Source organism: Carcharhinus amblyrhynchos, chromosome 4 (genome assembly GCF_965287045.1).
Source record: "Carcharhinus amblyrhynchos chromosome 4, sCarAmb.v2.hapA, whole genome shotgun sequence".
Lineage (NCBI taxonomy): Eukaryota > Metazoa > Chordata > Chondrichthyes > Carcharhiniformes > Carcharhinidae > Carcharhinus > Carcharhinus amblyrhynchos.
This window is the reverse complement of record NC_137327.1, coordinates 71,721,134-71,738,872: the sequence shown is the minus strand read 5'-3', so window position 1 is coordinate 71,738,872 and position 17,739 is coordinate 71,721,134. Positions and strand designations below refer to the sequence as shown.

The window sequence follows — 17,739 nt, the reverse complement described above, 5'->3', positions numbered from 1 at the left end:
CAGTGCATGGGCAACAGCCAACAAAATGTCTTATGGATCGCACTCAGAACCCAGAGAAGCCATGTGTGGCTCCCGGGTTGCAGGTTGCCCTGCCACTGGCTTTTCTTAAAAGGCTTGCATGGTTTGTTTCTATGACAAAATGATGGGCTTGTTAGCATTATCAAGACGAACTGTCTCACTCACACCCTGTATCACCACAAAAAAAAATTATAACCTGCAAATATATATTACAATGCAACTATTGATGTGAGGTAGATTTGCTCTGGGTTAAGCACAGTCCATTATGATTTCAATTCTGGATTACGGTTCAAATTCTACCTGAATGGAAGGATAAAGATCTCCTTGTTCTTCTTGTCAGATAAATTTGGACTGGGCCAACCAGGTTCCTGAGACTTGTAAATCTACTATGCAAAAATGATCCACAACTTGTTGTCAAGTTAACAAAGCCACTCAGTAAGACCAGAAGGGTGGTTGGTAACACATTGAACACTGCTATTCTGTAGTTAGTGTGAGGTGGCAAACGTTTTAATCTGCCAAGCTCTGTGACGCATTTGAGAGAGCCTGTTGTTGACACTGTATGTCCAAAAGTGCTCCATTCACAAGAATAACGTCCTTAAGTCTCAATGAAGCAGAACAATTCATTAACATCTGAAAATGGAGTCAGCTGTTCCTCTGTCTATAAAAGCCACCAAGAGTGGCAGAAATTGGGGAGTCTTCTTTATGATATTTTTTCTTACCTATGATGAGACACTGGGAGTTCTCTGACATTCAGATTGAAACATTCAAAATTCCAAAGTGGGCAAGGAGGTGGAGTGGAGACTGAAGATTAGCATGATTGAATTAAACGGGCTGAATCAACTCCTGTCCAGATTTCTTGTTATGAATTGCTGTTTAGCACAACTACATTGTGCAATAATGTTTTGGACCATCTGAATCTTATTCATGTCTGTCTTGCTTGAATTTATTCAACTGGTGCTGTAACTTTCACCAAACTCAAAGGGACAATTCGAGATCGAGATCAAAAAGTTGTGACTCAATATCATAAAGGTTTATGGGTGGAATTTTCCATTCTGGAGATGAAGTTCAGTGGTGACTGGAGAAAGTCACCCGCCCTCTCATTATTTCACAAGGTCTGAGGGCCTGGCACCATATTTCAACAGCACCCAGATACATATTCGCTTATTGTAAGTAAAGACACTGTGCTACTCCTTGCCATCACAGCTCATACTGGAGAAGCCAGCAGAGCAACCACATCCTGTAATGTACTGGATGCCACTGAAGTGATTACTTCCAACTGGCCAGCAGAATTTCCAATATCAGGGAGAGGGACAAAAACACTCATAGCAGTCAAAATTCAAAATAAAGAACTCCGTGAGAAACAAAAACTGTCCCACCCAACCTGTCAATCATTCATCCCACCAACAATTCTAAAAGATCATAAACTCCAGGAGAGTGCATTAGGCCCTGATGCAAAATAAACAAAAGGCCAAATATGTGACCCTAGCAACCATAAAAGATGCCATTACAGACCTCATGGTGCCAATAATAAAAAAAAACAGGCTTGTTTGCAAACTGCAGAGATGATGATTAAAAGTACACTTCTTAAAGGCACAGTATTGTTACACTATGCAGTGGTCCGTGTTTATCAGCCTATTGTCCTTAGAGACAGCCCATTGCCTCTTACTGCTTGGGCCCTTTCTCCTCTTGGCGCTGTGTCAACCAGCAGTGGGTGCCCTCTTCCTCTCCAGCTGAATGAAAGTCATTACCAAGGCAGGGTTGCCTGCAGTCTATGTCTTCCACTTTTCAGTGAATGTGTGAACAAATTAAATTGATACATTTAGTGAGCTTGTACTTTACAGGTTTCTCTCCATCTCAAAGCTAGCAGGCCAGTGCTAAATCCTGCCCTCTGTCAAACATTGCATTCCACCCCACTTCTAGGTAAGGGGCATCCGGGAGGATCAGGCAGAAATGGTTGACATTTTTGTTCACACAGGAATGTGTAGGGAGACATTTCCTGTTGACCATGGTCTCCGTCTCCCTTTATCCCTGCTTCTGATTCAACCAGTGGAAAATGGCACAGTTTCAACAGCAGCCCCACATCTTGCTGGGATCTCAATATGTGAGCCATGAGTCAGCAACAAACCTGCTGCAATGGAGGATTCACCAGAGCAAGGAGAACACAAGTGAGAATCGTTGACATCCAATTGTCTCATGATAATCAGGATATTCCTTTAATTGTCATTTGTGTTAACCTAGAACTCCACCCACTTCTCAGGATCTCACTAACTGTGTGGTCAAGGTCAGCTTGAAAGAATGACGCACAGCACTTTTCAAACTTGCCCTATCACCTTCTATCCTCCCCTGTCACCCACAAACTTCCCCCATCATCACAGATCCAGCTAATATCACTATTCCCCTCCCTTCAGTCACACTTGAAGCTTCTCCCGTTACCCTAGACCATATAATGATCCTCCCCCACATCCATACCTCCCTTCAGGGCTGGCACCTATCACCATCTCCAAACCTACCCTGATTTGATCCCCTCCGATCATCGAAGCCACCTGCCTTATCGCCTTCTGTGACCAAGCCAATGAGATCTTCACCCAGTAGACTCTGACCCTGGACCTGCCACTCGACCACATTTCACCCCTCCTTTTGACAGTGACTATTCTCAATTATCACCAGCACCTTGAGTTCTCCCCCCTCATACCCCACCATCAATATCACTGACCTTGCTCTCTAAGACATTTCCTTCAGCCCTACATCCCATTGCAAGACACATCCCTCCTCTCCTTCCCCAAACACACACCGCACTCCCTATCTCCACCCTTCTCCATGCAGCATTTGCTAACGGCAATCAAAAGGATTTCATTTTGTTTTGATTTGATTTAGTATTGCCACATGTATTAATGTGCAGTGAAAAGTATTGTTTCTTATGCACTATACAGACAAAGCATATTGTTCATACAGAAGGAAACGACAGGATGCAGGATGCAGTATTACAGTCATAGCTAGGGTGAATGAAGCTATGTGAAGTCCTCAATAAGCAGAATGCAACACTTATGTACCTCCAAGTCATCGATGAACTGAATCTCAGTTCATGTACACCATTTACATGCAGTCAAGAATCAGACTATTTAGTTATTCAGTGAGGGGCACTTAATTTGGAGGGAAAATGCAATTCCAGTGAGCTGGTCTTTTAATGAGCGTTCATGAGATGTAAACAATTGCAAATGTGGTTCCCAACATAAATCAGCAAGAAACTCAACTGCCCTTTAACCTGTCAAAGTCGGGAGAATAAAATTCCAAAGTGATTTTGGCCAGTGGGAGACTGATTTTTTTCTATCACCCCAAATTTTGTGTCATTGCCCACCACGATTCCTGCCACTGGCCGGAGTGGAAAATCCCACTCTTTGTTAACGGTAGCATTGGGAGAAAGTCAATATAGCCCCCTGGGGCACACCCAGGGTACACAACATGTGGCCTAATGCAGACTGCAGGCCAAGACAGAAGTCTTAAGATACGTTGGAGAAACAAGCTGGTAGTCATTATCCCTGTGACAGAACTGAGAGGTCTAGAATCTTTCACTTATAGATTTATTAGGTAGAATAACATTAGGCTGAAATGGTCTGGTCACTCACGTTGGCAGGCAGGATTCTCTGGTCACACCAGTGGTGCAACACCTGCTGTGGGTTTCCCTGTGGTGTGGGGTGTCTTCAATGGGAATTCTCATTGACAGCAACAGGACCAGAAGATTCTGCCACCAGCAAATGGCACGCCACCTTCCATCACCGACAGCAATATTGAGGGGAGGCTAGAGAATCTCACACTTAGAGATTTGAAGGTTGTGGGAGCCCTCACCTTAGAGCTGCTGTACTTAATAGCAAGATGGCCACCCCCAATTGTAGTGGTCTAGTTATTATATTCAGCTTCCCATCATTACATTTTACCACTTCCATGATCTTTACCTTTAGTTTACATTAACCTCCATTAGCTCAGCCTTCCGAATACACACTGTCCCTGTGATAGAGATCCATAGTCCTCACTCGAGTCTCTCCCTAGCTATTTCTGGAATTAACAATAATCTGATGGGGTGGATTGAGGAGTAGCTGACGGGCTATAGCCTGAAAGTGGTTATTAATGAATTTAGATCTGCTTGGAGATGTTACTTGCGGCGTTCTGATGAGACTGATATTAAGAGCATTGCCTTATACTCTTTTTATTAATGATTTAGAAATAGATATTGGGGGAATGATCTGCAAGTTTATAGACAAGGCTAAGTCATCTTTAAGAGTTGGAAGTCTAGAGGGCACAGACCTACTAAAAGCAAATCCCGAACTGCTGGGAGAATTCCACATTGTACAATCAAAACAGAGACTGATAGATTTTTGGATACTTAAAGAAGGAAGGGATAAGGGGACAATATAGACAATTAGAGTTAAGGTAGAAGATTAGACACAATCTTAGTCAATGGCAGTACAAGCATCAAGGAACAAACGGCTTCATCTAGTGCTTATTCCTGATGTCCTGATATAAAGGCCCATTTGGCCAATGAAAGGTATTAAGTTATAACGTCATACACATGGGCAGATCAAATACTGAAGATACATGCACACGAAGGGGGACATAATTAAAGTCAGTGGTGAAAAGATCTGACTGTTGTTAAGATAAATAATTTAAAATAAACTGGCTTCTTGGATGCTATTACAGCACAATAGTGTCAAAACATTCTTGTACATGTCAGAATACTACGTCCAGTTCTGGTCTCCATTCATGTAAGGGTGTGCAGCAGGCCAACTAGAATAATTCTCCATTTAAAATACCTTAGATACCCACATACCCTCAGTGTGTAGAATCCATGTACTACAAATACTATAGGGGCCAAGATAAATTTATGTGGACCAATTAGTTCAACTGATTATCATAGAATCGTAGAAACCCTGCACTGCAGAAAGAAGCCATCTGGCACATCATGTCTGCACCGACCACAATCCCACCCAGGCCCTACTCCTATATCTCTACACATTTACCCACTAATCCCTCTAACCTCTGCATCTCAGGACATTAGCACAGTGGTGAGCACTGCTGCTTCACAGCTCCAGGGACCTGGGTTCGATCCCCAGCTTGGGTCACTGTCTGTGTGGAGTTTGCACATTCTCCTCGTGTCTGCGTGGGTTTCCTCCAGGTGCTCTGGTTTCCTCCCACAGTCCAAAGACGTGCAGGTTAGGTTGATTGACCATGCTAAAAATTGCCCCTTACTGTTATAAGATGTGTAGGTTAGAAGGATTAGCGGGTAAATTAGCAGCAGGCGACGGTGCAGAGGGACCTCGGGGTCCTTGTGCATGAGTCGCAAAAACCCAGCTTGCAGGTGCAGCAGGTGGTCAGGAAGGCGAATGGGATGCTGGCCTTCATAGCGAAGGGGATTGAATATAAAAGTAGGGAGGTCTTGCTGCAGCTGTATAGGGCATTGGTGAGGCCGCAACTGGAGTATTGTGTGCATTTTTGGGCGCCGCACCTGCGCAAAGATATTTTGGCCTTGGAGGGAGTGCAGAGGAGGTTTACTAGGCTGATACCGGAGTTGAAGGGGTTGAGCTATGAGGAGAGGCTGAATAAACTGGGCTTGTACTCGTTAGAGTTTAGAAGAATGAGAGGAGATCTCATTGAGACGTATAAGATGATGAATGGGATGGATACGATAGAGGTGGAGAGACTCTTCCCGCTCAAAAAAGACAATAGGACTAGGGGGCACAGCCTCAAGATAAAAGGGGGGCGGTTTAGAACGGAGTTGAGGAGGAACTTCTTCACTCAAAGGGTGGTGAATCTCTGGAATTCTCTGCCCGTTGAAGTGGTGGAGGCTGCCTCGCTAAATATTTTTAAGACGCGGGTTGATGGGTTTTTGATAGGAGAGGGGATTAAGGGTTATGGGGAGAGGGCGGGAAAGTGGAACTGAGCAGCGACAGATCAGCCATGATCTTATTGAATGGCGGGGCAGGCTCGAAGGGCTGGATGGCCTACTCCTGCTCCTATTTCTTATGTTCTTATGTTCTTATGTTCTTATGTAAATATGTAAGGATATGGGGGTATGGCCTGGGTGGGATTGTGGTCGGTGCAGACTCAATGGGCCGAATGGCCTCCTTCTACATTGCAGGATCTCTATGAGACTAAGGGGCAATTTTAGCATGGCCAATCAACCTAACCTACACATCTTTGGATTAGATTAGGGAGGGCCAGGGATTTCACTTCAAAGATATGTTAGGATATATATTTAAGGTCGTAAAGAGACAAGGTATAGATGCTAGGTAGTTCTTCTGTTCCAGAAAACAATGAACCTGTCAAGTAAGAAGTTTGTGTGAACATTGATTCCAATAGATTCCTTCAAAAAAGAGTTAGACGTGTTTTTAGTTGGGGTAGACATCACCTCAAATAGGAGCCAGGAATTAGAGCTTATAATTATCTCCAAGGATAACTGTCACCATCTAATGAAATCCATGTGGAATTTTCCAGATCTTTTTCCTCTTCCTGTAGATGACACGGCTCAATGTCAGGCGGGGTCTTGTGATGCACATGATATCAAAATGTTAATGGAACAGGCTAGTGGGATCAGTGGATCTTTTCCTGAGTTATCTTTGTAAGTTCTTCAGGGCCAAACAGATCTATTTGTAAGAGGATAATGAGTTTTTTTTTGCAATATCATGGTCATCCGATCATATACAAGGAAACAAGCTTCTGCGTGACTGATTTAAATGAATTAGAGACAGATAGACTGCAAAGGTCAAACAGAAACAAAGAATGTGTAAAGACAAGTGGTTTGAAATGGTAATGAAGAGGGAGTCAGGAGAGCTCGAATAAGAATTTACAACAGGCAAATAAAAGGGGTTTAAATTGGCTGTCATATTTCAAAAGGAATGTAAACAATTGAAAGATTGTAAATGGATGTGGCAAAACAGTATAAGTTTATTTTTGAAATATTGTTGTTATAAGAAGGTTGAAGAAGTCTGAGAAAGAACCTGAGGAAACAATGGATTGAAGGGTTGAATCCAGACCTATGAACAGCAGCTTGCTGCCATCCTCACAGAGCATAAGAACATAAGAAATATGAGCAGGAGTAGGCCATCTAGCCCTTTGAGCCTGCCCCGCCATTCAATAAGATCATGGCTGATCTGAAGTGGATCAGTTCCACTTTCCTGCTGTTTCCCCATAACCCTTAATTCCCTTGTCTATCAAAAACCTATCTACCTGTGACTTAAATATATTTAGCGAGGTAGCCTCCACCACTTCAACGGGCAGAGAATTCCAGAGATTCACCACCCTTTCAGTGAAGAAGTTCCTCCTCAACTCCGATCTAAACTGCACCCTCCCCCTTATCTTGAGGCTGTGCCCTCGAGTCCTGCTATCCTTTCTAAGCGAGAAGAATCTCTCTACCTCTACCCTACCCATCCCTTTCATTATCTTATACGTCTCTATAAGATCCCCCCTCATCCTTCTAAATGCCAACGAGTACAGACCCAGTGTATTTAGTCTCTCTTCACAGTCCAACCCCCTCACCTCCAGTATCAGCCTAGTGAACATCCGCTGCACTCCCTCCAAGGCCAATATATCCTTCCGCAAGTGCGGCAACCAAAACTGCACACAGTACTCCAGCTGCGGCCTCACCAGTGTCCTGTACAGTTGCAGCAAAACTTCTCTACTTTTATATTCTAACCTCCTTGCTTATGTATTTGCATATTGTATTTGTTATTCTCCTTTATTTTCTTTATTTTCATACATGTTTCATACATGTTTAAGTTTAATAAAATATAAAACCATCATAATTAGTCTGACAGTTACTTATCTTGACATCAGAAAATTCCTCATAATACACAAATTGCAAAACCATTTGGGCGGATGATTCATGTTTCCCTTTGGGATTTGGAAGCCTGGCACTTACCATCTACCATGCCATAACATCTGTCAAAAGGTCAAAATGACACAAAATAACAATAATTATCATAATTAGATGTCAGCCATTGATCAGTCACATACTCAGTTCAGAATCTGAAAGTTTTGTTTACATGACCCGCTCCTGAGACTTGAGCACATAATTCAGGCTAATATCCTAGCGAATACTGAGCGAGTGCTTAGTTGTCAGAGCTGGGGTCTTGCAGACAAAATGTTAAAGATGAAACCCATCTTCCTCTCAGATGAATGTACAATATCCTGTCCAATATTTACTACTCAAGCAACATTAGCAATAAAAAATTACCTGGTCATGATGACATTCCAGTTTGTGGGACTGTGTGTGGGCAGTCCATATTAATCAACCATATTAATTGACAATTAATTGGCTGTCAGGTGAAAATGGATAAATAAATGAAAGCCAGTATGGATTTGTTCACTTTGGGGGAAATTTTGCACCTTCTTTTGCCGCAAATATAAATAGCAACTGAGATGCAAAATCCTGCGAGAGTCGGGAAACGAGATTCTCAGCAGCAAAATCTCATTTCGTGATTTTCCCCAACTCCTTGCCAGTGACGTAATAAAGTTCCCACCCATTGTAAATGCATTTAATGACTCATTATTAAAAGGCTTCCCTTTCACATGATCCGCCCATATTCACCACAACCTCAGAAGAACAAACTGAGTCAAGGGGATCCGGCTGGGGGGGCCACCAAGGTCAGTACAACCCCCAGGGGAGAGCACACATATCTGGGTAGTGCCCTTGCTCTGCCCCAGCATTGCCAACCTGTGCTGGGGCAGGCCCACTGGGGAGGCCCATTGGTGGGTTTCTTTCAGGCGTGGCCAATGTCTTTGATGAAGTGGGGCTTCCCTGTGAAGGGGAGGGGGATTTAGACGTGAAGAGTAAGCGCCTGTGATACTGCCATGATGGCTTGGGGACGGGGAGGGGTGGAATGGAGGTTCGAAAGAGGTAAAGAGATCAACAGATGTTTTGGGCGGGAAGAGGGAAATGTAAAAGGGGTGTGGGAGTTGCACTACTGGTTTAGGAGAATATCACAGATGTCCTCTGGGAGGGTACCGCAGAGGGCTCATACAGCAAGGCAATATGGGTAGAGCCCAGGAACAGGAAAGGTGTAGATACAGTGTTGGGTGTTTACTGTAGGCCACCTCTGAGAGCGGGAGACTGAGAAACAGATATGTAGGCAGATTTTGGCAAAGTGTAAAAGTTGTTGTGGTGGGAGATTTTAATTTCCCCCATATTGACAGGGACTCACTTAGTGCTAGGGACGTGGATGGGGCGGAGTTTGTAAGGAACATAAGAATAAGAACATAAGAAATAGGAGCAGGAGTAGGCCATCTGGCCCTTCGAGCCTGCCCGCCATTCAATAAGATCATGGCTGATCTGTCGTGGCTCAGTTCCACTTTCCGGCCCTCTCCCCATAACCCTTAATCCCCTCTCTCATCAAAAGCCCATCAGCCCGCTTCTTGAAAATATTTAGCGAGGCAGCCTCCACCACTTCAACGGGCAGAGAATTCCAGAGATTCACCACCCTTTGAGTGAAGAAGTTCTTCCTCAACTCCGTTCTAAACCGCCCCCCCTTTATCTTGAGGCTGTGCCCCCTAGTCCTACTGTCTTTTTTGAGCGGGAAGAGTCTCTCCACCTCTATCCTATCCATCCCATTCATCATCTTATACGTCTCAATGAGATCTCCCCTCATTCTTCTAAACTCTAACGAGTACAAGCCTAGTTTATTCAGCCTCTCCTCATAGCTCAACCCCCTCAACTCCGGTATCAGCCTAGTAAACCTCCTCTGCACTCCCTCAAGGCCAAAATATCTTTGCGCAGGTGCGGCGCCCAAAACTACACACAGTACTCCAGCTGCGGCCTCACCAATGCCCTATACAACTGCAGCAAGACCTCCCTACTTTTATATTCAATCCCCTTCGCTATGAAGGCCAGCATCCCATTCGCCTTCCTGACCACCTGCTGCACCTGCAAGCTGGGTTTTTGCGACTCATGCACAAGGACCCCGAGGTCCCTCTGCACCGTCGCCTGCTGCAGTTTTTCGCCACGTAAGTAATAGTCCTTCCTACCATTCTTCCTACCAAAGTGGACCACCTCACACTTGCCAACCATTTGCCATTTCCTGGCCCATTCGCCCAGCCTATCTAGATCCTTCTGCAGACTCTCCACACCCTCCGCACAATTTGCCGTTCCCCCAATCTTGGTGTCAACCGCAAATTTCGACACCCTACACTCGGTTCCCTCCTCCAGATCATCTATATAAATGGTAAAAAGCTGAGGCCCCAGCACCGACCCCTGGGGCACTCCACTAGTCACCATCCACCAATCCGAATAGCAGGCTTCCTGAAACAGTACGTAGAGAGTCCAACTAGGGAAGGGGCCATTCTGAACCTAGTATTGGGGAATGAGCCCAGCCAAGTGGTCGCAGTTCGGGAACAGTGACCACAATTCAGTAAGCTTTAAGATACTGATGAATAAAGATAAAAGTAGTCCTCAAGTTAAGGTGCTAAACTGGGGGAAAGCTAATTACAACAATATTAGGCAGGAACTGAAGAATGTAGATTGGGGGCAGATGTTTGAGGGCAAATCAACATCTGACATGTGGAGGCTTTCAAGTGTAAGTTGATAGGAATTCAGGATCGGCACATTCCTGGAAGGATGAAGGATGAGTATGGCAAGTTTTGGGAACCTTGGATAATGACAGCTATTGTGAGCCTAGTCAGAGAGAAAAAGGAAGCATTTGTCAAAGCTGGGAACACACAAAGCAAGTGTGGTATACAAGGAAAGTAGGAAGAAACTTAAGCAAGGAGTAAGAAGGGCTAAAAGGGATCATGAAAATTCTTTGGCCAGTAGGAGTAAGAAAAATTCCTAGGCTTTTCTACGAATATAAAGAGTTATGGGAAAACTCCATCCTTTGTGTTTCATTAATCAGTGAGTTTTTTTCATGAAGTATCAGAGGGTTGAAGGTAGTGCAGTTAATGTTATGAGTGTGGACTTCAAAATGCATTCAACAAAGCACCAGGTAATCGACTTATTAGCAAAACTGAAATCCCTACAATTAAAGAAGTGGAAGCATGAATTCAAAATTAAGCAAGAGGTAGAAAACAAGAATAAATGATTCCTTTTCAGCAATGTAGTGTCCCCAGGGTGAGTATTAGGTCCAACGCTCTTTTTGATAAATATTAATTAACAGGATTTGGAGAGATAGAAGCACAATTTCAAAATTTGCTACAGGAAACTCTGACTTCAGTAAACAATGAGGTGAATAGTAACTAGGGTGACCAAGCCTTGAGGATTGGCCTAGAGTATCCACGGATTGAAGATCAATCTCCAGGATATTGCTGTGTGCAATACTGGAGAAAAATCTGAGGGACAGTTTAACAAGGTAGTTTTTTTTGTTTTCCTTTGAAAAGGATGGGGGAGGCGGGTGAGGGGAGGTTGTCTGGCTGACAGTCAAGCATCATCCAATTGGGTAATGAGTCTTTTTTCTTTCTACTTGGTGTTGGATGGCAGTGAGTCATATGGGTGGATGTGTTGACCGACTGATGGCTGGAGAATGGGGGCAAGTCATGTGATGAAACCTCCAGGAATATATTTAATCATAGTTGGCAACGCCAATAGTAACAAACTTTGAGAGAACATCGATAAATTGGCCGATGCATAGCAGCTGCTATTTATCACTAGGAATATAAACTGAACAATACAACTTTGGAGGGAACAGAGCCAATTCAGGGTGTATTATGTACACATCTTTGAAGGCAGCAGGCCAGACTGAGAAGGCTGTCAAAAAAGCCTATGGAATCCTGCACATCATCAGGATGTTTCAGCCAACAAGAGAATGCAGAGGAGATTTATGAGAATGGCAGTGGGCATGTGGGATCTCCATTATGTATGAGGAGTTGTTCTCCTTAAAACAAAAAGTTAATGGGTCATTTAATTTGATGTTCAAAATCCTGAAAGACTTTGGAAGCATTAATAAAACAAACTGTTTCCAATGGCAGAGGGATTAGCTAACTAGAGGACTGAGATGCAAGGTAGTTGAAAATAAAACAGAGAGTGAGAGGGGGAGAAATTGCTTTTACACAGGTAACTTCTGATATAAAACACTTCATGATGGAAGCAGATTCAATAACAACTTTCAAATGGGGATAACATTGTAAACCTTTAGGGATAGGACGGGGGAGTGGGATTATAGCTCTTTCAAAGGGCCAGAGAACCACAGAATCTCTGCAGTGCAGAAGGGGGCCATTTGGTCCATTGAGTCTCTGCACTCCAAAAGAGTATCTCACTCAGGTCCAACACTGCCCTATCCTCATAACCCTGAGAATGGCTAATCCACTTAACCTACATATCTTGGGACAATAAAAAGCAACTTACCATGATCTATTTACCCAACTTCACAGTTTTGGATATTCAGAGCAATTTAGCAAGGATAACCCACCATACTGCACACTTTGGAGTGTGGGAGGAAACTGGAGCACCTGGAGAAAACCCACACAGGCAAGCGGCGAATGTGCAAACTCCACATAGACAGTCACCCAAGGCCAGAATCAAACCTGGGTCTCTGCTGCTATGAGGCAGCAGTGCTAACCACTTTGCCACACAGCAGTTTGGCTAAATGGCCTCATTCTGCGTTGTATCATTCAATGACTACAATAGCAGCCAGACTTTCTAAATACTTTACTGTCTGTAAAACACTTTGTGATGGTTATGACAGGTGTCATTCAAGGTTAATCTTTTTTTCCTCAGACTGTGTTTGATTCCTTTACAGAAAAGGGACAAGTGGAACTGGACTCCATCAAAGTGACTAAATAACACAAGAAGAGCAATGGAAACTTTACAAAAATGTAACAATAGATTGGAAGGAAGGGTTGTTTTGAGAGCCTGAGTAAATCTGGGTATAGTCCAGATACTGTTCGTTGCAGCAGTGATTGACAGACTCTGTTGATTAGTCACTGCATGTGAATGGAATACAATCTTATTTAATAGTCTTTTGCTGACAGGAAAGCTTGAGGGGCAACAAGCTCCTCACTACCCTTATGCACCATCCCATTGACTTTGCTTGTGATCGACACAAGCAGAAGCCTGCGAGCATTTGACCGTCAAATGGTAGACACTAGAAGCAGATACCACTTGGTGAAAAGGTGAGGAATAAAATGACACAAGCAGCGCTCATCAAAAACACTTTGATGGTAGAAAGAAACTAAGAAAATTATAGCCTCAGTGTTCTAATTTCTTCAACAGATAAATCTGATTTTTACGGAGTATTCCCAGACATTTGACATTATAAGTGTCAGTAATTTATTAGACCTGTGATTTTCACTGAGTTGAAAAATGGCGGCAGCTGATTTGATAGAATCTTACTTTCAGTTTGCACCACCACAGGAAGTGAATGTTCAATTCTATTTCAATAGACGTGAACATCATTTTTATTTAACCCTTGAATTATCAGAGATTTCCTGGGCCAAGCCCATGGGCTGTTCTGGAAGACAAGGGAATGCATACACTCTTAGTTCATTTTTCATGTTTCATGCTTCATGCTTTATTGTAAAGGGTGTGGCCATTAACAATATTCAAAGAATATCCTCGTCGATCATAAATTACATCTAATCACCGGGATGATGCTGTGAGAAAGGGTCAATTAACAGGGTTGGCAACTCCTGTTCCTTTTGGCACTAATAATACGTTGGTAATGGGTAAGTCATTCTGAGGAGAACTTTGTGCAAAGTAACCACTTCTCCTGTCACCATTTGGACTGGACACATAGTCTCCATTTATATATCACCTTTAACATATTAACATTCCCAGGGGCTTTGCAGGAATGTAACCAGACAAAAAACCAACACCAGGTCAAAGAAGGAAAGAGATCAGGATAAGTGGCCACATGTTTGGTTGAAGAGATATGTTTTATAGAATATTTTAAAGGGGGAGAAAAGTGGGAAGGGGAGAGATTGAGGGGGAATTCCAGAGTTTACGGGCTACACAGATATAGGTATGGCAGCCAATGAAATGGCAAGGAAAACTGAGACTGCATAAGACGAATGGAGGAACAGAAAGATCTCAGAGCTGAAAGGCTGGAGGATATGATAGATATTGGAAAGCCATGGGGAGAACGAATTTGAACAAAGAAAACAATTTTAAATTTGTGGGCTTTCAAAACCTCAGTCAGTGTAGACCAACATACACACAAAACTGATAGGTGAAAGGAATCTAGATCTAGGATATGGATAACAATATTTTGGACAAGTCATAGGAGGTGGAGTTTGGGCCACAGGGCAGGAGCAGTTTAGGTCTATACGCTCTAGAGTGTAGAAGAACGGGGGAGGGGGAGATCTAAATGGGGTACATAAGGTGCTAAAGGGGGTTAACAAGGTAGACATAGAAAGAATGTTTCCTCTTGTGAGGCAATCTAGAATGAGAGATCATAGTTTTAAGATAAGAGGTAGCAGAGTTAAAACAGATGAGCAGAAATTACTTCTCTCAAAAGGATTGTGAATCTTGGAATTCACTGCGCCAGAATGTGTGGATGCTGGGACGTTGAGTAATTTTGAGGAGACAAGCAGAGTTTTAATCTGTAATGGATTGAAAGTTTATCGAGAACGGACAATACGTATTAACAATGAAGTTACTATTGTTTATCTTGGACATGGTGATGAAGTATTTTAGCTTGAGTAGCTTTGTTTTTTTTCTACATAGTGAATTTATTATTGCATGTTTTTAATTAACAAGGCATATTGCTACTTAATACTGTGAACTATGAACCAAGATGAGATCAGCCATGATCACATTGAATGGCAAAGCAGACTTGAGGGGATGATTTGACTATTACTGCTCCCAGTTCTTATATTCTTATGAACCGAGGTACAATGGAGACAGGCAATGTTACAGAGGCGGGAATAGGTGACCTTGGTGACAGAGGCAAAGATTATTCAAGGGAAAGTGTTTGGATACAAGTTTTTTCCTCAAGCGCTCCATTTTGAAATTGGACTTTTACAATAAAGTCCAAACATAAACATGAATACTTTATTAATTTGGCTATTCAAATAAATCAAATAAAAAGAGAACCAATCTGTCAGTCCAAAACTTAATGCACAACATCCAAGGCTCATTTTATGTGCTGCTAATCTGTCAATGAATTTGTGGCCAACTGCAATATCCTAGGAAAGATCAATAAAAATAAATTGATGGTATTTTCAGGAAACACTTTGAGCCCTGATCCAGTTTACCCTCCTCCCACAATGTAAGCTATTGGCAACAGCAGTCATGTCTGCCTTGGCAGCCTCAGCGCTCCAGATTAGAGGTTACTGTTGAACTTGACCAGCAATGATCTCCCCAGTGAAGATTTTCAAATGATGCTTGCCAACTACACAAAAAGTAATTTTGCAGTCCACAAAATGCAATCCCTGAATTGGTGCCAGAATGGCTGAAAGTGTCACTCATTTCTGAACTTAGTTAAACTTATGCCAAGAAGTTTGTTCCACTCTGCTTTCTTCAGACTTTGAATTAACTTTGCATGATAGCTGAGTCTTTTCGCCCCATTCACAGCCACTACATCAGCTCCATGGGTAAGCAATTGTTACATATTTGCTGGATTTCCTTTCCTCTCCTTGTCTCATTTAGTTAATGATCTTTGGTACAGAAGCACAGTGATTATGTCATTCGTTCAGTAATCCAGAGGTCCAGACTGATGATTCTGAGGACATGAAATCAAATTCTCCAACTGGAGAATTTATATCCAGTTAATTAAATAACCCTGGAATAAAAACTTAGTACCAGCAATGGGAACCATTGGATACTTGTCAGAAACCTATCCAGTTTAATAATATGCTTACCAGGTCTGATCCATGTGCAACTCCAAAGACGGGCAAGTTAGATGGATTGGCCACACTAAACTCATGAGGTTAAGGAGATAGGGTGGGAGTTGGGCGCTCTTTTGGAGAGTTGGTACAGACATGATGGGCCAAACGGTCTCTTCTGCACAGTAGGAATTCTATGGACTCCAGGCCCAGAGCAATGGATGACTTTTAACAGCCCATAGAAAACCTTTGCAAGCTATTCAGTTGTTTTCAGGGAGGAGGCTCACCACCACCTTCTCTAAGGCAGTTAGTGCTAATATTAGTTCTATTGTCAGGGTTAAGGATGCACAAGCGAAGGGCTTTGATTTATTAAATACCTTGAATACTTATAAAGAAAGACTGCTGGTACACAGGGGCTGGAATTCTCTAGCCGTTTACGGCAACAGGATAGAGGCGGCCCATTCCCTGCTGCGAGTTTCCCGGCAGCATGTGGTGGCTTCAATAGAAATTCCCATTGACAGCACCAGGACCATAAGATCTCACTGCCAGTGAACAGCACACTGTCTCCCACTGAAAGGAGAGGAGGGCTTGAGAATCTCATCCAGGTTATTAATAAGTAAGGAGGCACACAAGCGTAATGTTGCATTCCATAAATAAGCCAAATATCAAGAACACAATTTGCATCTAATTTCATTTTTCACCATCAGGCTTTGATCCAATTAACAATTAGTGAATAACGGCCTGATAAATGTTAGTCTTGCCAGCAGTCCCATATTTTTGTTATTCTTTTTAAGGCGTGCAGAAAGATATTCTAACATGAGAAAGATTTTGACTGGAGAAACCTTTGCTTAATGAATCCTTTATACTGGAGATCATCAGAACATCATTTGGATAGGAACAACACAACAATCCAGCAAGCAAGTTTCAAAGGTGTCAAACCACCTCAACCTTTCAACAAATACTGTTACTATTTTCTCTGCCATCTAGGGTTACCTTTAGTCAAACCTCCTTACAGAACATATCAAAAAAAAACGTACACTCACAAAAATCAAGAATGCAAGTATTTGATGCATTGATCATAGTGAAAGCTTCCAAAAGCCCTGCTCTCGTCTGACAGGACTATTACTATAGACTGATCCCAATGTATTTAAGTAAGTGGAAAGTTGTAACGGAAGCCTTTAACCTGCTAATATTGAGAAGTGAACAGCAGCATTTTATACCCCATTATAAATTCCATTCTTTGATTTTGACTTCTGGCTTGTGAGGCCTCTGTGAGGCAGTTTGATACATTCTGTTTTGTTAAAGGTGCTACACAGGACACATTTCATATTCCACAGATATTAAATAGTCTAAACCATGACGTGTGATTAATTATTCCAGGATTGAAAGGTCTTCAGATAAGAATAAATTATTTAAAGGGAATTTTTTGTGAAGCACAAAATTATATTCAGATAAGCAAACATATTATCACAGCTTGTTCAGCACTGCCAGAAAACAATATTAAAATAATATTTTCTACACAAAAAGAGCAATAGAAATTCCACAAACAGTAGTTGATAGTAGATCAATCATTGATGTTAATCCTGCAACTGACAAATACATTTTTTTCCAAAGCTATTAGGGGAAATGGGGCAAAGGCAGGCATATGGAGTTAGGTTGCAAATCAGCCAAGATCTCACTGAATTGTGGAATAGGCTCAAGGGGTTAAAGGGCTTATTCTTGTTCCTATGCTCCTTTCTGGTCAATAAGTGCAAGCGAGAACCATACTCATCAACTCAGAGCTGCAGCACTAACAAAGTAATACTGAACATGAGGCCATTAAGTGTCTTGTTTTCCATTTTAACAGACGCAGCATATATAATTACTTGAGTATCTCACTGACAAAATGATTTAGTGTCTAGCCGACTACAAAGTATGGCAAATTACAAACCTGTATTGATTTGCTGCACTCTGTGGCTAGACGAAGGGCATATAATGTGAAGT

At 42.5% G+C, this 17,739-nt stretch overlaps 1 protein-coding gene across 2 annotated transcripts in view; it reads right to left on the bottom strand.

Moving 5' to 3' along the window:
- LOC145342110 (dedicator of cytokinesis protein 11-like) overlaps window positions 1-17,739 on the bottom strand; it is a 269,092-nt gene that overhangs the window by 209,084 nt on the left and 42,269 nt on the right. The window lies entirely within an intron of this gene.